Raw genomic sequence first — 22,467 nt, 5'->3', positions numbered from 1 at the left:
TGTTGGAATTCCCCGCAACTCCAGTCCCCTGACAGATCGTTGGCTCCTGGAGGCTGGGGACTATGTTGTGTCCACCTCCGTGTCCCCAACACTTAGCACAGTGTCTGGTGGATTATGGTGGGCCCAAAGTATCCAATGACTGCTGTCCTCACCACAGAAGACAGATAGACGGAAAGACAGACAGACAGACACACACACACACACACACACATGCAACCATGTGAAGAGGGAGCCAGATATCAAAGAGATCATTTACAAGCCAAAGAAAGCCAAGGACTGCCGGGAGCCACCAGAAACTGGGAGAGAGGCTCGGATTCTCTCTCAGAGATTTCTCTCTATCTGAGCTCCCAGAAAGAGCCAAGTCTGGAGGCACCTTGATTTCAGACATCTGGCCTCCTGAACTGTGAGCAAACACATTTCTGCTGGTTTGGGTCCCCCAGTTTGTAATAATTTGTTATCACAGTGCTAGGAAATGATCACATCCAAGAAGACTGAACCCAGGGACAAACATGTTTAGGAGTCAGGATCCTCTATGGGTCCCATAGTCCAGAACAAAGAGGCTCAGCTGATATAGTGAGGATGGCTAGGAAGCAGAGACAACAGGGCTTGCATGAGACCCCTAGATCTTTATATACTGCAGGGGCTGGGGAGCCCCATGATGGCTGTTAGTGAAATCTTCAGGACCCAGCAAGATGGAGATCCATGTTGATTTCAAGGACATAACAAATGTCATTTAACCAGAGCTCTTGGACTGAATCATGTCTGCTATACAGGACTCAAAAAGAAAAATACTGGGAGGAAACGAAATGAGAAACCTACACTGGGACCACATCAAGGAGGACCTTCACTGCTAGGCTCAGAAGTTTGGATTTTCATCCTCAGCCATTAGGAACCATTGAAGTTTTAAGGATTTTGAGCTTGGGAATGCCTTGTGGCTTCAGGAAAAATGAATCTGGCTATAGTCAGATCTTCCGTATCAGTTTTCAAGCATCTGGCAGCAAGTAACAGGACTGTGACCCAAAGTGGCTTAAACAAAAGAACTGTACTGACTCATACAACAGAAAGCCTAGAAGTATGCTTCAGGTATGGTGTGATCAGGGCTCTGGATCTACTAAGCTTTGATTTGGCTCCTCTCATCAGCACAAGATGTTTTCCAGAGGAACTGAGTTACTGAGTTAAAAATACTTGCATGTTCATGTACGGTTGGAAGTAAAGAGAAGATTCCCAGGATTCAAGAGGACTCCTTTCCTAGAAGACACAGCATATTTCTCTCTTTATCTTGTTGATCCAAACAGAGATTAAATCTACGTTTTCCTGAGCTGAATTCTGGCGCAAAAGAGAGGGCATTCATGATTGGACAAGATTAATCAGCTGCTTTAGTATGGATGGGGGGTATAATATACATTAGTGTAGAGTGTGGTTGTGTGTCTGTTCTGCTGGCTCAAATGCCCCCAAGATTCCCAGGGATGGAAGGGTCCGGCGTCCCGCATTCCCTGTGATGTAAAATGTACAGCTCTCCTTCCACATGCTTACTCTTGAGATGGGCACATGCTGCCTGGGCAGCCTGTTCATGGTTGGGATTGTTGATGACCCATGATCCAGGGAGCCCTGCCAATCAGACTCCTCTCCTGGAAAAACTAAAACCCGAAATAAATGAACAGTGGGAAGTGAAACTGGAAGGAGCGTTCTGACAGTCATCAGGACTTAGAAGGGCTGCGGCTGCAACCACCAGGAAAATAGTAGGGCAGACCCCAGGGCTTAACAGAGAATGACTGTGGGCAGGGAGAGAACAGAGCAGAGAGAGGGCGAGAGGAAGAGGAGAAAGATGAGGGAGAGAAGGTGAGCTACGGAGCCAGAGCTAGAGTGAGAAAGACTGGCTGTCTTTCTCCTTCCAGCTTCCCTCAGTACATCCCTCTGTTACTCCTTTTATCTAAGGAACAGTGGGGCCTCCCAAACCATGGTAAGGAAAACACTGCCCCCAAACAAGCCACCAAGTACACAGCAGCTCTGAACTTTGAACGAGGCGGCCCCTTTCTGCCTAATCACCCAGATGGCATCAGGACCCATTAGGATCCTTCCATCTGATGCGTGAAGAAATGGGGTTGGGGGAGGACGAGATCAATTTCCTTCGCCATTATTACTGACAGATTTGCAGTTGCTCATAGTACGTGGGGGAGGGTGTGTGTGTGAGCATTAAATCGATGTCGGGCTCCCTGGGGGCACTCACTGTGCAGACACTCCCAGCAATGACTAGGACGGCTGTTCTTGGGCAGGGCATGTCGGGAGACACACTCAGCGTGACAACAGGGAATGCTGTGACACACAGTCCTCAATGTGGGCTCCCGGAAAGGTCCAGGGGCCTTGGAGGCGCTGTCCCCATGGCCTATCACAACCCTAGAGTAAACAGGAGGGTGGGGGAGCCTTCTCTCCTACTTCCCAAGAACTATATTACAACAGAAAGGATGTGGGCCAGAAAAAAAGCCTTGCCAGGTTACCCCATCGGAGCCTGGGATGCTCATCTTTACAGAGACGGTGATGATTTATGCATGCTTCACCACAGAGTCATTTAATTAGGAATTCCCATGTCACTGTGGAGTCACCTAGGGGAACTGCCAAGAACCTGGGGCTGAAATTAAGTGCTGACTTTGGTTCTTGGCTGCAAGTGGAAAAAACAGCTGGTTGATCGGGGCCACTTACTTGCCCAATCTGGTCTCTTCTCCAGACTGCTAGGATATGATGGTACGTACAGTCCTAACTACTAAGTAGTTAATTTCCTAGCGGTGAATTTCTCCCCCTCCCTTCCCCCTCTTTTTCAATCTGCTCCTTTCTACTTCTCTTTGCTCTGAAGAGCTCCTGTTTCCTTCCAAAGCCAAGAGCTCTCCTGGACCAACCTTTACCCATTCCCTGGGGCAGGCCACCTCCCTGCCCAGGGGTGGAGGCGCAGGCAGGAGGCCCACCATCGAAACAGCTAACTTCCACTCGGTACTTATTATATGACTGGCATAGTTTTAAGGTTCAACATGTATAGATTCAGTTGATTATTACAACCACCTTCCGGGCTAGACAATTATTAGGCCCGTTTTCACAGAAGAGGAAACTGGGGCAGAGGGCTACCTTATCTAGTCTAAGATCACACATCCAAGGAAGGCAAGGCAGGATCAGAGGCAGAAAGTCCCATCCAGCTGGCCCTAATCTGAAGCACACACTACAGCGTCCCTCTGAAGAACGATGGGCTAGGGAGCTATCCCCCTTCCACGGCAAAAGACTGACCTCTCCAAGGTAAGCAATGGAAGCTGGAAGAATTCAATGTCCCTGAGGCCACACTGCCTCTTTCCTCTTAGCACTGCTCAGAAAAACTTGTAAAAGAGGTACAATCCCTGTGAGGGGATAAAAGCTGTACAGCCACATTTTTTTAATGCCTCTTAAACCTTGTGTCCAGCATTCAATCTCTAAGCCTGGCATTCTGCCATTGAGCAAGATGTCTCCAATGCCCCCACTTCCCTCTAACGGAGAAAGGGCAAACCCGAGCCCCAAACCTGAGCCAGAAAAGGGGTCCGGTCTCAGGAACCCCAGCACCAGGCCTCCCCGGGTCCGACCCCTGCCTGGAGTCCCGCTACCTGGCGCTAGCCCTCCTCTGGACCGCGGCGGTGCAGCCTCCGCATCTAGGAGGAAAAACCCGCGGCGGGCAGGCGAGCCGGGGCGGGGGCCGCTCTGCGGCTCGGAACGGGGCCAGGGCTCGGCCCTGACCCGGGCCCCAGCCCCGCCGCGGTCCTCCCCTCCCCGAATCCCACCTCGAGTCCCGCGCCCTTAGAGGAAGTCGGCGGCTTTGCCCGGTCGCCAGCGGGGGATCGGCCTCTTCTTGCTACGGTGCGCGCCCATCTCGGGCTCTTCGGGGGCACCGCCACGTCCTCTCGGTGGGCGCCCGTCGCCTCCTCCCCGGGGCTGACCCCACAGGTCCCCCGGCGGTTCTTCCCTTGTCTCGCCAGCCTGTGGGCGGCGGCCTCGCCGCGGAGAGTGGCGGAGCTGTCCCTGCAGAGCCCTCTCTGGGCGGCGATCCTGTCCCCGCGCCGCCTCCGGCGTCTCCAGCCTGGCCTCCGCTAGCCGGCTGCGGTCCACGTGGCTCCGGAGCTCGCTGGAAGCCCAGAGCGAGCGGAAAGCCGAGCCGAGAGCGGGCGGAGGGGGGGCGGGGGGAGCGCGGGCCCGGGGGGCGGGCGCTGGGCGGAGGAAGGGGAGGGCCGCGCGCCGCCGAGGCGCCCGCCCCGCTCCGGCGCGCCCCGCTCCCGGCCCCGGCCGGCCAGGGAAGCCGCCCCTCCCCGGCCGCCCGCCCGCCCCTCCCGTTACACCCGGGGGAAGGTGTTCCCGAGACCGCTCCCATCCTCACCCGCTTCCCCGCTTCCCCGGCTCCAGCCTCTGCCGGCGGAGCTCCACTATGCCAGACAGTTTCGACACTTTGCAAAGACAAAGACCAGAGGGAGGAGGAAGAGGAGGACGAGGAGGGAGAGGAGGACGGAGCGCTGTGAGCTGGAAGGGGGTCGAGTGTTCGGGACACCCCCCTCTTATTCTCCTCGGAGCCCCTCATCCCCAAAGCCGCGGAAACTCCCGCGTGTCTTCAGCTGCGGTGAGTGAGCGCGCCGAGCCCAGCGCTGCCGGGGTGCGCGGGCGGCTGCGTCTGCCGGAGTTGGGGCTCGGGCAGTTTCGAGTGTGTTCTCCGAGTGGAGGGGTGATTGCCCGGAGCCGGGAACTGAAGTGGTCGGGAGGGGTCTAGGAGGCTGTGACAGTGGAAGTGGGACTGAAGACCCCCGGCGCCTGGAGGAAGACAGACGTAGGGAGACCCCTTCCCCAGCCACGGCGTCACTGGGGTCTTTGGGAGAGGGAGGAGGCCCCAGAGGAGACTGGGGCTCCGGGATCTTCAGCCGTTATTAGAAGAGCTGCTGGGACCTCAGCGGGGAGCCTGCGCCGGTCCGGGGCAGCGGTCCCCGGGGTGGCACTGCACCGGCGCCAGGCTGGAATCTCCCGGGTCGGGGCCGCCAGAGGGCGAAGCGGCCAGCGGGGCCGCGGCTGGGATGAGTCTCTTCTGGGCGGCCCGCTCCGGCGCCTCCGAGTGGGAGCGAGGGGCGCGGGGGCGCGAGGAGGCTGCGGGTGATCGGGTCCAGCGGCAGCGGGACGGTGTTGCGATCGAGCCTCCAAATCCGCTGCGAGCAGGAGCACATCCGGGAGGTGGCCATCGCCCCCGGGGACGCCGCCGGCCCACGTTGCTCCGGAGACGGTGGAGAAGTTGGCGCGGTAGCTGGACGTGGCGCGCTGGGCAGGGAGGGGTTGGGTGGGCGCAGGGCAGCGGGGCGGGGGTGATGCTGGTGGCAACTGGAAACTCTTGAGTCCGCCCCAACCCCGTTAGGCGCCGCAGCTGCAGCGAATAATCTGACAAAAGTTAGCAACTTGTCTGCGTCTCTCGGGTGTGTGACCCGCGTGGGGCAGGGGCCGCTCTTTGCCAGAGCGCGGGGGCGGGCGGCCGCTGCTCTGGGGCAGAGCCCCCGGATGGGACCACCGCTAGATTCGGAATCGGGACCGTGGCGCAACTTTGAGCTCCTCCTTTTGCCCAGCGTGAGTGTGTTTGAGCGTGACCTTGCGGGAGGAAGTGCGGCTGAACTTGAGATGGGGGTTGAGACTGCGCCCGGTCTGCCTTCTCCTTGCCCCAGGCCCGGTGTCTGGGGAACGGCGTCTGCAGAGTCTGGGTTCTGCGCGGCGGCGGGGCCGGGAGTCCCTCCAGCCTGCCGCCCGAAGGTCCTGGCCAGCGCCGGCCGCTCGCGGGGCTTGCTGGGGGCGCTCGGCGGGTGGACACGTGCGCGCCCAGAAGTGAGCGGGTGGTGGGGGCTGGGCGGGTCACTGCGTCTCGCGGGTTCTGCGTGACCCGCAGCCGGAGACAGCCCCGTCTCTGAGGGCAGTGACCCCCTTGCCCCGGGGCCGCCTCAGGCATCCCCCTGGCTTTCACGTGCCCACCTCTGGGGACTCCTCGCCTCTTCTGACTCACCCTCCTCGCAGGCCCCGCAGATTTGGGCTGAGACGGTCCCCCAGGGAGACAGCGAGCGCCCACCCCCTGCTCTGAGGCCGAGTGTGTGTGTTGGGGCGGGGAGGGGGGAGCGCGGGGAGAGCGAGATTAGCAGGGAATTAGGCTGTCCAGGAGTCGTCGCCGCCGCGCCTGACACACAGTAGGGAAAGGCTGTTGGCAAAGGCCTGTGGATGAAACGCGCAGGCAGGGGCCGGACGGTCCCTTCTCTCCGTGTCTTCCCTACTGCCTCTACGGAATCCATGTTCATCCACCTAATCCAGCCCTTCAGGTTTCTAGACGCGCCTTGCGCACCTACTACGTGCGGGGTTCAAAACTGCGCTTTCTTAGAAGCTGAGGGCGGAGTCGCCGGGTGGTCTTGCCCCCGGGAGCTGCGTTGGGGTGCCGGCGCTTTCGCAAAAGGCAAGGAGCACTGCCCCCTGCCGGCTGTTTTGGAAACTGCCGCTTGGCTCGGAGGTGGGGAGGGGGCCCCAGAGGCAGGGTGTCTGGTCTCCCTCAAGATCCTGCACCTTCCCCTCCTGCCCCAGACACCGCGGCCCGGACGTGTTCTGAAATCCCGTGGTGGACTAAAAATACCCACCAGAGTTCACCATTCCAGCCTCCGCCGCCCTTGCCCAGATCCGGGTCCCCCACCGTCTCCCTCTCTGATGTTCCCGCAGCGGACTCGAACTCTCCTGAATCTCAGTTTCGGTGTCTGTAAAACCGGGTCCTTATTGTTACCTTCCAGATGTGTGGCACAGAGTGTTACATGTAATTGTGTGAATGTGTGTGCATGTAGGGATATGCACGTTTACACACTCACCCTCCACGTGCATGTCCGCGTGACCTTTGACTTCAAATCTGGGAAAGGGAATCTCATCTTACAATGAATTTGTTTTTGCTGAATAAATAAATAACAGAATGAGTAGGGGCCTCCCTCCTCTTGTCTTTGGACGACCCCACGAGCCTGGAAATGTGCCGCCTCTGCCTTCTCCTAGTCCCGCATTTACCATCCAGGCTTTACCCCTGGACAGAAGCAGGCTCTTGCTCCCACCTTACTGGGTTGGCAGGCCACAGGGTGCCTCTTGAATGCTGCCCTGAGAATGGAAACAGGAAGTGTTGCCAGCAGTGAGGGCCAAGGGCTCTCTGGGGGCGTGGATTCTGTTGCTCCAGGCTCTGCCTCAGCAGCCGAGGAGGCTGACTTCTGATCAGCCTTCTCGCTGACCTCAGGGCTGGGTTCCCTCTTGGAGGCATAGACTGGCCATTCCCCCAGCTGGGTTTACCAGCACCCTGCTGAAGTTGGGGACCTCCACAGAATTGGCTATCCGGAGCCTTTGGTCCCCAAGGTATGAGGGCTGGATCCATCTGTGGTTCTGGCCTTGAGGGATCCTTTTGGGTCCTGGAGCTTCAGGGGTCTGTATGGCTTTGTGCCAGGTGGGTCTCTGTGGCCCTCTGCACCAAGCAGCCCCCCAGGCTAGGATAGCTTCTGGAAGCAAACTCTCAGCAGCCCTCCCTCCCCAACCCCCAGGAAAGGGCTTCTTTGAATCACCCGGTCAGTTCACCTTGCTTGAGTCCCTTACTTTGTGGTTGCTGACTCAGAGGAGTTATATTTGGACAGGGCTTTTTGTCTTACGGGAGCTAAACCCTAACCCTCTCTCCAAGCTCCCTCCCACACCATGTAAAGCAACCAAAGTTAAAAAAAAAAAAAAAAAAAAAAGAAGAAGAAGAAGAAGAAGAGGAAAAGAAAAGAAAAGAATCTACCAGTCATCTCCTTATCCTGCTTCACAGTAAATCCTATATGCACCAAGGACGGATGCAACTGGCCACTGGAGTTGTTGCTTGGCCCAGTCACAGAAAATTCTGGAATAAGTTTCACAGGCATTTTGTTCAGTTGTGGAGCATGTGTGGAAACGTCATACCCCCCTTGCAGACCCAAGGATCTGAAAGCTCTCTCCTCTAATTTGGGCACACAAGACCAGCCTTGGGCCCCAGAGGAAGCCTGCTCTAGTCCCCTAGGGCCAGCACTCAAATGCTTTGTAACTTGGCACCCACACTGTTCCAGGCTCTGGTCTCAGTTTCACTCTCTGCAAAATGAGAGGTTTGCAGTTCTGCTGACATGGCCTTGGGGCCATTAAAGCCTTTCTTCATGAAGACAGCCTGCACCCTGCTTGCTTTTGCTCCAGCTCCATCCTCAGAACCGTCCAGATATTCCTGGTGTCACAGAAACAGAGCCATCCATGCGGGGCCTCCTCCCTTCCCTTACAGAGAGTGCTCCAGACTCCAGAGCCCACGCCCAATCAGTGAAGTCATTCACCGGCAATTCTCAGCACTGGACATTGAGTTGGCCCAGAAGTTTCAGAGTCTGGGTTCTGAACTTGGGCAGAGCTGAGGTGACGTTTGTGGAGACTCCCAGTGATGCATGTGGCCAAGAGGAGCTTTGATGCCCTCACTAGGACCAATTTTACTCCCACTCCAGGAGCTGAAAATTTTCATAGAAATCATTTTATTCAATCTTTCATATTAATGAAAACAATACTGAGGCCCAGAGGGAAAACCATGGGACACTGGGTGACAGAGCTAACCTGGAACGCTCCCCGGTCTCCTAAGCTCCCAACTAGGTGAGCCCTCTCTGTTTCCCCTCCCCACACCCATATTCTTTTCTGCAGGTTTACATCTCAGTTTCCTCATTGGAAACCAGCATTCCTTGGGAGTCCTGGGGTTTTATGGTTTCTTGGGTCTTGTTATTGGTTTCTTTGTTTTCATTTCAGTTGAACCAATATTTATTAGGTATTAATTATGTTCTGGTCATCATGCAAGATGCTGAAAATACAGGGTTGAAAGAACATGTGATCCATCCTTCCCCCCAACCCCTGACCCCTGCCTGCCCCCAGACGTCACCATGTGCTGCAGAGGCACCCAGGGGCGTGAAGAGTATGTTGCAGTGGTTTGTACAGGTGGAACACGTGCGTGTGCAGTGAGAGGCTAGGACAGAGAAGGGAACGGATTTATTTGCCTCATGAGACCCACGGGAGGACTCACTGAGAAGGTAGAGTCTGAATACCTAGGAGAACCAGACTTTCGAAAGCAAAGGTATTTTCTTCCATGCACTGAACCGGTATCTAATTAAAGTGGTGTATGCCCCACGTGCCCCAGAAAAATAAAGTAAAATAAAATAACAGACCAGGCATAGGTCTGTCTGTTCTTCATGGTTCTCAGCCAGAGTACAGGACCTTGAATTGGGATCTTCCCAGGGTCATGGGCATCACAGTGATAGCATGTACGATAGAGACTACCTGCTTTGCTATGCTTTAAGAAAAATAAAATTTGGTGCTTTATCTCTAATCCTTGTCCTTATGCTTGATCTCAGATTTAAATGGCCGTCTCGGGAGATGGGGTTAAAGGATGGCGGGCAGCGTGTGCGGGGACAGTGCCCAAGTTTTCAGGCACAGGACCGCATCTAACTGTGTGAGCTCAGCAAGCCTTGCACCTCTGGGGCTGGGGCTGAAGTGCCGGTGGGTCATTTTCTCTGGATGCTCAGTGAGGATCAAAGATCCTGCTCAGGAGCCTGCCCCTGGAGGGGCCTCCTCATAGCCCAGCTAAGAGCCTGTGCACGAGAGTTGGCATGGAAAGTGCTCAATGCTTGAGGCACGGTATCCAAACAGAGCATGTGAGAAATAGAGAAGTTGACAGAAGGTGGAATGTTCTAGAATGCTTCCACTTGACATACAAGGCTGGTGTTAATGTTAAATGGTTGTCAATAACCCCCACTGGAAAGAGCCTAATGACGGGATTAGAGTACAGCTTGTTTTTCTCATTGCTGAGGATTGATAAAGAAACCCAAAGGTTATCTCTAGGGCACAGCACAGGGAATTACTAGGAACAGAGATGTCTGGGTTCTGAGGGGAGTACACAGGTGAGGGTGCGGCATGCCCCGGGCCCCTCCTGCATGGTCTTGTTGACTGAGTAACAGGTGTGATCTGTGACCAAGTTGGAGGCACTAGGAGGGAACTATCTATCATGGTTTACACTGGGACAAGCGTTAGATAAGACATTGGCGTCGGAATACTGCTATCTACATGAACTTCAATCTATATCTATATTTATATCTATATCTATAGTCAGGAACCATCTATCATGGTTTACACTGGAAATACTGTCAGATAAGTCGCTGGGGTCAGGATACTTCCTTCTGAGTCCAGTGGATCCAGGCAGGGCCACCACTGGCCTCGGACTCAGAACTCCTTGCTCCTGGTCCTGTCCCACTCCGCCTGCTCCTGGCCAAGGACCTTGGCTGTGTCCCTCAAGTCCCTGAACTTCTTCAGAATCTCCCGTTTCCTCAGTTGGTAGATGGCACCGTACAATTCCCACCCTGCCCCGGGGGGCTTGGGAGGGACCCATAGGATGAGGCCATGAACCTGCCTCATTGGTAATAAACTCAGGAGCTTCTAATTTTTATTAAGTATTTAGGGTATGCCCAGAACAGGGGCAAGTATTTTAAAAAATTGACTCATTCCGGGTTCCGGGAGGAAACAAACGGAGCAGAGACTTTAAGAAAGGGAATGTCTCCAGAGCAGCCAGGAATGTAGCAGGACCTGAGCAGGTTCCCACCCTCAACCACCAAAGCCCCCATGAGGCAGATGGAGGGATGGGTGGGGGGAACCAGGAGGGTGGCAATCAGAGCTCATCAAAGCCTCTGAGGAAAGCCTCTGTCCTCAGCCTGGCAGGTTACAGCCCTAAGAATAGGCTGCCCCCTTGCTGTGTCCTGCCTGCTTTTCACTATCTTGTGCCACCAAGAGCCGCAGTCACTCACCCAGCTGCCAGAAGCCAGGGAGTTCCTTTGTTGGAGTCTCTCAGCAGCTGGACAGGTCTGCACTCACCTTGCACTCACCTGTCATCTCGTTTGATCCTTCAGCAGCCAGGGGCCTGGCTGGCCCCAGGATCCTGGAAGAACAGAGCTGGAGGTGGGAAGGAGCTCCCTTGCTCAGGGCCACACCACTGGTCAGAGCCCAAGTTTGAACCCTTGTGTTCTGTTCCCCTAGTAAGATGCAAGAATCAAGAGGAAGATGCTATTACTAAGACCTTTATGTTTTCAGGGCACCGGGGTGGCCCAGTCGGGTCAGCTTCTGCCTTTGGCTCAGGTCCTGCTCCTGGGTCCTGGATCACCAGGCTCCCTGCTCAGCGGGGAGTCTGTTTCTCCCTCTGACTCTGTCCCTCCCCCGTGAGTGCTTCCTCCACCCCAAATAAATAAAAAAAATCTTTTAAAAATTAAAAAAAAAAAAAGACCTTTACATTTTAGGAAGCATCTTTGAGAAGCAGAAAACTTCAGTATTAAGGTTTTGCAGTCTGAGGCTTATCACTTACTGCTCAGTGATCATATCACCTACCTTCCCTGGATCTCAGTATCCTCTTTTGTCATGGGGATGATACTCTGTACAGTTGATGTGGAAAATGAACGAGTCACTCAATAGACATTAGCTTTTTTTCCCGAGAGGACCAAGGTTCCAACTTGGGTGTGGGGGCTGGCTGTACCCCCTCTTGTCCTTCTGGCCTATTCCGTAATCAGATAGTACTGTTTGAATATTTTGATCTTAAAAGCTTTTCCTTCCAAAGATACCTGGGGATGTTTGGACCATTTCTTCTGACTCTCTGTGTGTGTGTCTGTGTACATGTGTGTATGTGTGTACTTTTTCTTCCTCCTCTAAAATATGTAAAAGTTATCTAACCAGAAGCCCTTAAAAGAATATGAACTATAAGTTAAAAATCTCAGTAATCCAGAGAAGTCGAGAAGGAAAGAACATACATTCCAAATTATTGGCGGAATTAAAAAAGGGGTTTCAGATGACTTTGGGTAGGTCCCCATGGGTCTACAAAGAAAATTCTTTCTTTGAATTTCACCAGCTACCTTCAAAAGCTTCAAAACTCAAATAGATATCATTGTGATAGATTATGCTACATTTAAAAAAAATCCATTTGAGTCCACATTGAACTAACAAACTAGAGTGGCTAAAAATTCCCTTCATGAATATTTACTTAGCAGAGGGCTCTTGAGAAAAACTCAACCAAAAAAAAAAAAAAAAAAAAAAAAAGAGAGAGAGAGAGAGAGAGAGAGAAGAACCACAGCGAGAGCAAACCCAGCTTCCTCTCTAAATGAGAGGGTGGAATGACTCCAAAATATTGTTTCATGCTCAAAGAGCCTAAAACAACTCCACATGACAGATGAAAATCCATCTAATTGGGCATTTACCTTTTCAGAGATAAAAGGCTCAGCGGAAAGGAAAGGAAAGAAGAAAAGAAAACCTCTTTCCTTGGAAGGCTCGACTGGAGCCCAAAATAAAGCCCACGAGTGGCTTAGCCTGGTGACGAAGGGCTGTGTCCCCCCCCCCCCCTTGCCTTTCTTGAGTGTCACGTCCTCAGAGAGCCGCCCATGGTCTGAGAACGGAAACCCCTGAGTTGGCGTTCACAGCCACCGGCATCTGCAACCCTGACTCTGCTTGGACTCCAGCTCGTCTAAGTGCTGGGCTAGGATGAGGGTCTTCCCCATGTTGCAGTGGAAGTGACGAGCCCAAGATCACAGGGTCCCCGCATGCAGATTTTCCTTCTGTGTGCCCAAAATTACGTCTCTGTTGAGTGAGAGGGCAAAAAGCCCATGCTTCCAATTCGTCTTCTTCAGCTCCCCCCTCCCAGCCCCCACCTTCTCACCTTGAACTGTCCCTACAGTTTACTGTTCCCCTCGAGTAGGTCCGCATGAACCGGAACCAGAAGCCGACTTGGCTGAGAACCAGCTTTGGCATTAGGAAGTCAGATGGCCCCATCCCCAGGGAAGGCCTGGCGGGGAGGGGCCCAGGGAAGGTTCTGCTGGTGAAGGGGTGTGGGCCCAGGGAGGCAGATCACCCCAGAAGCCCCCGAAAGAAGCTGTCAACAAATAACTCGGACATGGACATTTGGTTAGTTGATTTCCCAACCCTGTAGTTATTTTGTATGTAAATAATCTTGTTAAGGTGAGGAAGTCAGCAAGCACGCGAAGTCAAACGCAAGGAATAAAGGCAGAAACAGAATTTAAAAGAGAAAGGGAGAGACACAACTGGCAGATCCTGGGAACCGGGAGTCTTGCTTCTAAGTCTTTTGCAGGTGAACTGGTGAACTGGCAGGGAGCTGGGAGGTTGTGTGCATTCTGTCCTTGACACGGAGTTCAAAGAATATCCTTTCCATTGGTGGATTTCCTAGAAAACCCCAAGAGTTGAACTGTAGAGGCTAGAGTGATGGCTATCTTGGGTTACCTGTGGCTGGGGTCTACTCTCAGCATCTCCACATGGGGCTGGGCCAGGAGGCGTGCTTTCCATCAGCAGACTTGACCTTTCCTCTAATAGGACTTTCCTAGTCTCCATAACAGCCCTATAAAATTGCTGCTCATACTTTGTCCCTAATCCCATTTTACAGATGCGGAAACTAAGGCTCAGAGAAGCGAAGCCACTTGCCCCAAGTCACATAGCTAGAAAGTTGGCAGAGCCCAAATTCCTAACGGCCAGATCTCCACCCGTGTAATTCCTGGGATCATCGCATATCTCTACATCAGGGAGACTGGGAAGGGTGAGGCAGCTTCCCTAAGGGGTGCGGATGGAGAACACATCACACCGGGTATCCGTCCCAGTCCACGGGTGGGGCTCCAAGCCTCTTCCCATATTCCCCACTTGTGCTAGTTGGATGAGTTTCTTTAGCTAACCCGTGGCTGTCTGACGGGAGTTTAAATCTGCGCGGAGTCCCCGTGTTGCTGGTTGGAAACCCTCACCCTCTGCGTTGTTGTCATACATGGAATTCAGAGAGCCCCACGGTGCCTGGGGATTGAGAAAGGGCTGGGAGCCAGTCGCAGAGCACAGACAGGGCTGTGAGCAGGAAGGCTCAGTCTGTTTGTCACCAGACGTGTAAACCCACCCACCTCCAGCGCCTGCTCCGAGTAAAGTGATGAGTAAAAGTTGCTCTGGCAACATTGAAAAATTCCCTTTTAATAACATCGTCACAATGGAGAGAAAGGTCTGCTTGTTGTTCCTCCTTGAAAACACTGTTTTTTGGTTTTTGTGTTTTTTTTTTAATTTCAGTTTTTTAGTGTTCCAAGATTCATTGTTTATGCACCACACCCAGTGCTCCATGCAATACGTGCCCTCCCTAATACCCACCTCCAAGCTCACCCATCACCCCTCCCCTCCCTCCGAAACCCTCCGTTTGTTTCCTACCACCTGGTGGAGAGTGTGATGAAGAAAGACGGTTGCTTGGGAAACACAGGCGCTACCACAAACAAGAATGTCCTTGTTGGGTGGGGGGGTAGGGCAGTGTTCCTGGTCGTTCCTAAAGCAAAAATCTGAAATTTCAAACCTCAGTCTTTTGGTGAAAAAGGAAATTAAATCAAAAGAGGACTTGAGAAGCCCGTGAGATCATGCACCACCGCCTAAGAGAAATTTCAAATGAAAAACAAGCCTCTCGGAGTTGTTTGAAGAATTCGTGCCAACAGAAGGTCTGCTGTTAGTTTTCCTTCTCTACCTGTGGCGGGGAACAAACTGAGCCGAAGAAAACCGATCTGGGAACTCTAGGATTAGAAAAATTAAGCCGATGTCTCTCCCAAACCAAACAACAGTTTTGGGTATGAGTATGTCTGCTTCCTTGCGGACCTGCCCCGGGGATGAAGTAAAGGAAGTTTCTCTTATTCTCTGAGTGGGGGGCCGTGGTGTCAAAAGCTGTGACCTTTACAGGAGTGGGTGGAGGGAAGGGGTGTGTGAGTAGACTGAATGATAACCAAGTGACAGAGGTGGCGTATTTGCAGAGCACGAAACAAGAAAGAATCGTAGAATCCCAGCATTTGCAAAGAGGCTTAGCGGTGCCCTTGTTTCAACCTTCCCCTAGTCCAAGATTTCAATTATTCATTCTCTGACTCACTCATTGATTTGCCCAATAAAAAACACTGGCTCTGCCCCTCCTTAGCTGTGTGACCTTGAGGGAGCTGCTTTACCTCTCTGTGCCCTGCAGGGTGTCCACCCTAAGGGCTTTCTAAGTGCGTGCTCCCATCATCTGCAACATCATGCACGTTTAGAGGCCTCTTGCTTGATCTCCCACGAATTGGCTCCTCACTTGCACTCTCCTATGTGGTGGTTTTTCTGTCCACTTGATCACTAGATCTGTGCCCCGCACAGTGACCCTTTGTCCTCTGGACACCTCTGTGGATGAGGCAGCTCTTCCTTACACAGAGCTTCCAACCATGGAGGGCTTCCCGGAGAAGGTGGTAGGGTGCAACTTTCGGGGATATCTGAATTTAAGGCTGAAAGCGTGGGCTGGGCTGTGATGTGCCCATTGGACCCTAGGGTCAGGTGAGCACACCTAGGACAAGGCATTGTGGATTCCCTGCCCCCTGTTTCATAGCTGAGCAGACGGCTCAGACAGAGGAGAGGCCGGACCTGTGCGGTTCCTCAGCCTGTTAATAGGCAGAGCCAGGGCTGGAAGCCAGCCTGCAGTTTCAAGCTGCCAAGCCCTGCCTCCCCGCTGGGTTTCCTCTCCGCTTGGGAAGCTCAGGATGTCCTAGAGAGCGAGACGCCCGCTCCCTCCCCAGGCCGGCAGCCAGGGACCCCAGCAGCTGGGTCTCCCACAGACCCCCTGTACCGGGCTGCTGGTGGGCTCTTACACCCCCACGTCCCAGACCACCGGTGCCCACAGGGTCCTGCAGACCTCCCTCCGTGCAAGCCCGTGCCGGGTTTTGTGAATTCTGGCTGCTGTCTGCCCTTTTCTCCTTCCTGAGTTTCTGCCCAGGAAATACCATGTACTGGACGTTTTGGACTCCTTTAACCTCAACAGGGCTCTGTGGTCATTCCTCTTATTGGTGTTTTGACAGTTGGGAAAACCGAAGTTCATTGGCATTGGCCGTTTGACCTAAGGTCCCCCAGGTTGGGTCGAGTCGGGGGCTGGGACGACCCCTCCCACCCCACCACGACTGTCTCCCCATGGGCACATGGGCCAGAAGTTTCCTGGGTCCAGTGTGTCTGCTCCCACTGCCCACACCAACAGCTGGTCAGAGCCTCCCTCCTACACCTCCCTCCCCTTTGTTCTTGAGAATCAGATAAGAAGCCAGAAGAACAAAGCCCCCCCTTCCCAAGCCATATTTCAAAGGACTATAAATAGGACGGTTCAGGGTGGTGTCCCAGGTCACATTCGGCATGGACAGATTTTGTGTGAGGCCAGCCCTGTCCTCTGGCTCGAGGTTTCCCTTGTTCAGCACAAGCTTCCCTCCTCCCTCTCATCCACAGAATCTTGTTCGAAAGTCCGTAGTCAGGCCTCCGGAATTAGGCCTGTGCTTGCCCGGCAAACAAACCCGCGCGTCGTGGTTCCCCGTTCCTCCCAGCTCTGTGTGTGGTTCTGGGCAGCACCGAGGAACCCGTGGGGCCCAGAGGAGGCGGAGGCAGCCCAGAGACCTGCGTCTCCCTGCTCTGAAGGCACGTTCCGTTTCCCCAGCGGGGAAGGCCTGCGGGCAGAGGAGGAGGGCAGGGCCCGCAGAACATGGGCTCTGGGGCAGCTGTGGGACTGGGGCAGGTGACTTCCATGTCAGAGCCTCAGTCTCCCCACTTGTGCTCTGGGGTAAAACCATCCAGTATTCTGGTTGGGAGTTGAGAGAAATAAAACAGGAGAGGATGAGGGGGAGCCCCAGAGAACAGACAGGTTCCTGCTGAAAGACCTGGTGACAGTGGCGGTCAGGGTAGAGAGGCCCAGTGCCCTCTCTGGAGGAACCCTGAGATGGAACCGGGCCCCTCCCTGTCATGTGCTCAGAGGAAGGGGGTGTCAAGAGAGGAAATGGCCAAGGCTGCGGTTTGGGAGCCCTGCACGGCCTGCATTGTTTCAGTAATGAGGGGCGGCGCAGGTCTCCCCGTAGGAGGGATTCAGCCAGACCCACGTGGGAGGAACCCCAGCGGATAGAGGCTGGCAGCGGCCAGGAGGGAGTGTCCGGAGCCCCGCAACTGGGACATGTGGGGGAGATCACCAGCCATGTCGGGGTGTCCCCCATGTGAGCAGCACCCATGTCTTTGTCTCTCTGGGCTCTGAGAGCTGACCACGCTCGGTGCTGGGAACCCAAAGCTGAAGCTGCTTGGAAAGAGCTGGGAACTCAGAGCACAGATACAAACTAGTAAACTGCGCCGCCCCCCACTCGTGGATCTGTGGGGGGGTGTGTGCGCGAGGGAACACGGACTGAAGACCTTCTAGGGCCCAGTCAGGCTGGAGAAGGAGGAAAACGGCTATGGACTTGTAGGAGGTGGCCCTGACTTTGAACAGCTCCTTGGCAGCTTTCCTGCCCCGTGGCCTTGGGCAGAAGACCCGACTCTTGCAGAGCCGCAGTTTGCACATCTGTGAAATGGGGATCTGCCCCCACCAGAGGACTGCTGCAAAGGCTGCGTGAAGTCAGGTGCACGAGATGCTTAGCTCCGGGCTGGCGTCCTTGTGCGCTCATCCATTCGCCCTTGGTAGTGATAACCTCTCCCAGAGAAGCACCTGCCCTCCGCGTTCAGAAACCCCCTCACTCCGAGGGCTGCTCCCAGTTGAAGCCCTCCCGGTGGGGGCGGGTCCGCGTTGGAGGACTGTTCCCACCAGCAAGCAGCTGTGTTCCCTGCCCCATCTGGCGTGTTTCCCATCAGCTGTCGGGGCCAGGAGGGGAGATGCAGCCCCATCAAGAAGGGGCCGCTCAGGCCCTGCACCCTCCGTCAGCCCCAGCACCGTGGCTCCCTCGCCCTGCGCCCCTCACCGAGCCTGGCCAGCAGCCCTGCTCCAGGCATGCCAGCTCCTACTCCAGGTGTTTCTGGGTCATCTCACCACCGGGTTCTGATTGGCCCCTGCACCTGCCTACATCTGGGCCACCTGTCCCCTCCGCAGACAGATCTGCCAGACAGTCTCTGTGCTGAGCTCACTCTCCGAGATCACTGTGTTCTGGACAGGAATTCAGATTAAGAAACCACCCACCTGTGTGCTGACCGTCTCCGCCCTGACCCCTGCGCAGGGTGGTGCAGCTGCTGGCTCGTGTGCCCGCACCCCTCCCCACACGGTGGGCTCCTCACCAGCTGACCCCTGAGAGTGTGCTGTTGTCCCACCAGGGCAGGGCACCGCAGAGGGGCTCAGTGAGCGCCCATGTGAAGTACACTGCGCTCGTCCTGGGAGGAATTGGTTTATCATCCAAGGCTCCGATCTTGACCGTGACCTTGAGCAAGTTGCTTACCCTCCTCAAGCCTCCACTTGCTCATCCGCAAAATGATACACATGACAGCTGGCGTCACATCACTGTGAAGAAGAGCAGAGATTTTGAGGACAAAGGGCTTAGTTTGGGAAAGTGCCAGCCAGCCCTTTAAAGTGGTATCTGCCCCAATTTCTACTACTAGTTTTACTTTGCTTTTTTTGTTTTTAAGTGATCCCATGTTGGTTTTGTCCACTTTTGTTCGGTACACCTTGCAAAATAGTTGAAGCCGGAACGGTGCCTGTGTTAACAAGGAGCCAACTCAGACTCCGAGGAAGACTGTTTGCCGTCACACATCCTGGCTTACACAGTGTCTCCTGGTCGACACAGCAGCCGCGGGGCACCCTGTTTCAAGATAATATGTGGCCACAGGCCTCTGAGAGGAGACGTCCTTGTATTGAAGGGGCAGCACTATTATTCAGCGGGGCCCTGCGTTCACAATTCTCCAGATGATCGCTTCTCAAGCAGAGGGAAAGGCCGGGATTTCTTAAGCAATGTAGAAGTGGTGAGGAATTTCGGGTCCGGTCCTCTGCTCTGCTCCCCAAAGAACCAAAATCGGAGAACAGCCTCTCTCAGGAGATTTATCACGTTCTCATGCATGATGGTGCAGGGGCTGCCGATGGTGACGTTCTGTTAGGGGCGAAGGAGTGGCTTATGGGCCCTCACCTCCTGTGCGGTAGGTAGAGCTTGTGGACGTGTTTCCTGCGGCTTAGTCTCCTGGTTTAGCCCAGCAGTTGGCTGCTGGGGGCTTGGACCAGTACCTGGTGGCTGCCAGTCCTCCAGATAGAAAGGAAGGGGTCAATGCCCAGGGGCAGGGGGAGAGGGGGGAAGCAGGTGGGATCCAGGGAGACAGGGCAGGATAGCAGAGCGTGGGAAGAGAGCCGCGGTGTCACATTCCAGAAGAAATTTTCAGGGTGCAGGTTAAAAAGCAAAAGGCAGGGGCATCTGAGTGGCTCAGTCAGTTAAGCTTTGGCCTTTGGCTCAGGTCATGGTCTCAGGGTCCTGGGGATCAGGCTCCCTGCTCAAAAGGTAGTCTGCTTCTCCCTCTTCTTCCTGCTTGTGCTGTCTCTCTCTCTCTCTCTCTCTCGCAAATAAATAAATAAAATCTTAAGAAAAAGAAAAAAGAAACATAAAAGCCAAGGAGGGTCTTGGTAGATCGTTAAGCAGATATGGAATATGAGATAAGTATGTTTTCTGTGTATTTAGCACCCCAGCTTTGTGTCAGGAGCCAGGGCACCAGGGCCTGGAGGGTGGGTGACACCTGGGGAATGGTTCTAGCTCGTGGAAGTCCCCTAGTTGCCAGTGTGCCAGTCGGGGCTGGGAATCCCAGCGCAAAGGAACGGAGAGACACACAGGAAGCCTTGGGCAGCTGAAGGGAAGGTGGTAACTCGGCTTGGCGTGTGGAACGGAGCAGGTGGAAGGAAACATCTGGGACGAGTGATAGGTGAACGGATTGTTTTGTTCATTCTCTCATTCAGGAGCTAGAAACTGACTTTCTCCCACGTGGCCGGCGGTGCGCGGCAGGCAGTGTGGTGGCAGCATGCGGTGTGGGACAGGCACCCTTGTGCTCCCAGGTGGCTATCAGGCCGGTGACACCTGCTCTCTGGGAGTGCAAGGAATCCTGGGTAGTGACGCTGCCTGGCCTCATCTGGGCAGTCCGTGACGATGTCCCTGGGAAGGGCCATCACTAGTGAAATCTAATGCGTGAGGAGGCAGTGCACAGGGAAAGGGGACAGTGTGAGCTGGGGAGGGGAGGGAGGAAGGTCTGGGTTACAGCTTACAAGGGTCCCTCCGCGGGCTGCTACGAGCAGACGCTGGCCTCAGAGGAGGTGACGGCAGGTCCGAGGCTGGGGCAGTGAGCACTCCACCTTAATTCTTCTTTCAGATGTCAGGGACTGAAAAGAAAGTTTCATTCGGGAGCTTGCCTTTGCCGTGACACTGAGCCCTGACTTCTCCAGCTCAGGTCACGTTGTGTGTCTCCTGTGGAAACATCCTGCACCCCACCTGCCGGCGAGCTCCAAATAGAATCTATTTATTGTCGACAACAGGCACCTTAGACAAATCTTGGGTCAGTCTGTAACTAAATCCTGTTGATTTTATATCTAAAATAGCTCTTGAGGGACGCCTGGGTGGCTCAGTCAGTGAAGCGTCTGCCGTCAGCTCAGGTCATGATCCAGGGTCCTGGGATCGAGTCCAGCACCAGGCTCCCTGCTCAGTGGGGAGCCTGCTTCTCCCTCTGCCTGCTGCTCCCCCTGCTTCTGCTCTCTCTGTCTCTCTCTCTCAAATAAATAAGTAAAATATTTAAATACAATAAAATAGCTCTTGAATCTTCCATCTCTCCGCCATCCACAGCCACCCTGCCTCGGTCCTGGCTCTCCACATCTCAGGGCTATCATCAGCTCCTGGCAGATCTTTCTAGGTTGCAAGTTTATTGTGTTTTATCACCATTGTTGGCCATGTAAGGATTCCTTGGCGGTGATATCAGTGAGCTTTCACTGCATAACAGGTAGCTCCGGGCCTTAGTGCCTTCAATAACAAGCGTTCATTATTTCTCCTGATTCTCTGGGTTGATCGGACACTTCTTATGTCTGGGAAGCATGGCTGGGGCTCAGGGGTGTGGCCCGTGCCTCCTGGGGACCAGCTTAGCTGCGGTGATGCGGCTGCAGAAGATTCCAGGCTCGAGGAAGGAGGATATTCTGTGCCTAAGCATTGTCGAAGCTTTTATTTGTGTCTTTTGTTATTGACCCACTGGCCAAAGCAGGTTATGTGGCCAAGTTCAGATTCAGAGGGTGGAGAAGTGGACCTCAATCCCTGTGGGGAGGCAGAGCAAAGCCATGTTGCTGAGGTGGCCCAAGCTGGTGGGGGCCGTTACTGTCTGCACCTGCCCCAGGGGCTAAGATGAGGACTGCGGAGCTGGACAGAACGCGTCCAGGCCCCGGGTGGCTCCTCCATAAAGCGGGACTAGTCATTGAGACCACCTCAGGGATTTTGTGAGGAAACGTGCGTCAGTATATCCCTCAGTGTGTGGGACGTAGTTAAGAGCTCAACTGGGGGTCTCTGTTTTTACGCTTCAGGTGGGGCCTTCCAGAGCCTTCTCCCACCCGGCCTCGGCCTGGTTGTGCTTCCTAGCCCTGATCTCACATGTTCACTAGTTACATTTTCCCCTATCCTCTTCCTCAGAGATATTTTCTTTTTTTAAAAAAATATTTTATTTATTTATTCATGAGATACAGAGAGAGGGGGGAGGCAGAGGCAGAGGGAGAAGCAGGCTTCCCATGGGGCAGGGGCCATGATGTGGGACTTGATCTCAGGACCCCGGAATCATGACCTGAGCCAAAGGCAGATGCTTAACAGACTGAGCCACCCGGACGCCCCTCAGAGACACTTTCTCCAAACCTTTTCTTTTTGCCACACAGCATTTCCCTTGAGCGAAGAACAACTAAAAACCCACGTGCTCTTCTCCTACTGGCTTGGTCATTCCTCCTTTAGCTCTCCCAAATATCACTCCCATCCTCGTGTCACATTGCCCTGAGTTATTCGTTTATCTGTCTGTTTTCTCCACGAGGCTGAGCTTCTTGAGGGTCTGAACTATGGTCTCCTCATCTTTCTGTCTCTGGTACTTGGCTGCATGCATGGAACAGGATAGGTGTTTATTGAAAAAAAAAAAAAAAAAAAAAACCTTGACGTGTAAATCACTGGGTGAGTGAGTGGAGTGATGGGCGAATGCCTTCGAATTGTCTTTCGTCATCTTCAAAATGCAGTGGATGGGGCGCCTGGGTGGCTCAGCGGGTTAAGCAACTGCCTTCGACGCAGGTCATGATCCTGGAGTCCTGGGATCGAGTCCCGCATTGGGCTCTCTGCTCAGCAGGGAGCCTGCTTCTCCCTCTGACCCTCCCCTTCTCGTTCTCTCTTTCTCTCTCAAATAAGTAAATAAAATCATCAAAAGGCAGTGGATGAACTAAATGTCAAAACTGACTTGAACTTTTCTCCTCTTCCCTTCCAGCTGGGACCACTTTCAGGATCAACTTTTCTGACCCGGAAATGCCAATAGAAGTCATAATCATCGCCAGGAGCTGTGGTGAGCAAACACTTTGAGCTTTGTGACCAGGACGGTTTCCTCTGAGTGCCAGAGATGGACAGTCCCTCAGCCTCCTGAGGTAAAGGACCACCCTCT

General features: G+C 54.1%; 1 protein-coding gene across 3 annotated transcripts in view; it reads left to right on the top strand.

Annotated features, from left to right (window-relative positions):
• The first annotated feature begins 4,313 nt into the window (after positions 1 to 4,313).
• Positions 4,314 to 22,467, top strand: part of ST3GAL1 (ST3 beta-galactoside alpha-2,3-sialyltransferase 1) — an 89,311-nt gene continuing 71,157 nt past the window's right edge. Inside the window, exons 1-2 of one of the 3 annotated variants that reach the window (XM_059395206.1) lie at positions 4,314 to 4,618; positions 22,297 to 22,371. The gene's annotated coding sequence lies outside the window, so the exon portion shown is untranslated. Of the gene's footprint in view, positions 4,619 to 4,640; positions 5,284 to 22,296; positions 22,451 to 22,467 lie in introns of those variants that run through there. The other 2 variants (XM_059395203.1, XM_059395205.1) reach the window with 2 other exon arrangements.

The sequence above is a fragment of the Mustela nigripes genome, chromosome 3, assembly GCF_022355385.1.
Source record: "Mustela nigripes isolate SB6536 chromosome 3, MUSNIG.SB6536, whole genome shotgun sequence".
NCBI classification, from domain to species: Eukaryota; Metazoa; Chordata; class Mammalia; order Carnivora; family Mustelidae; genus Mustela; species Mustela nigripes.
Note: the sequence above shows the minus strand (reverse complement) of the source record. Positions and strands in the feature narration are given on the sequence as shown.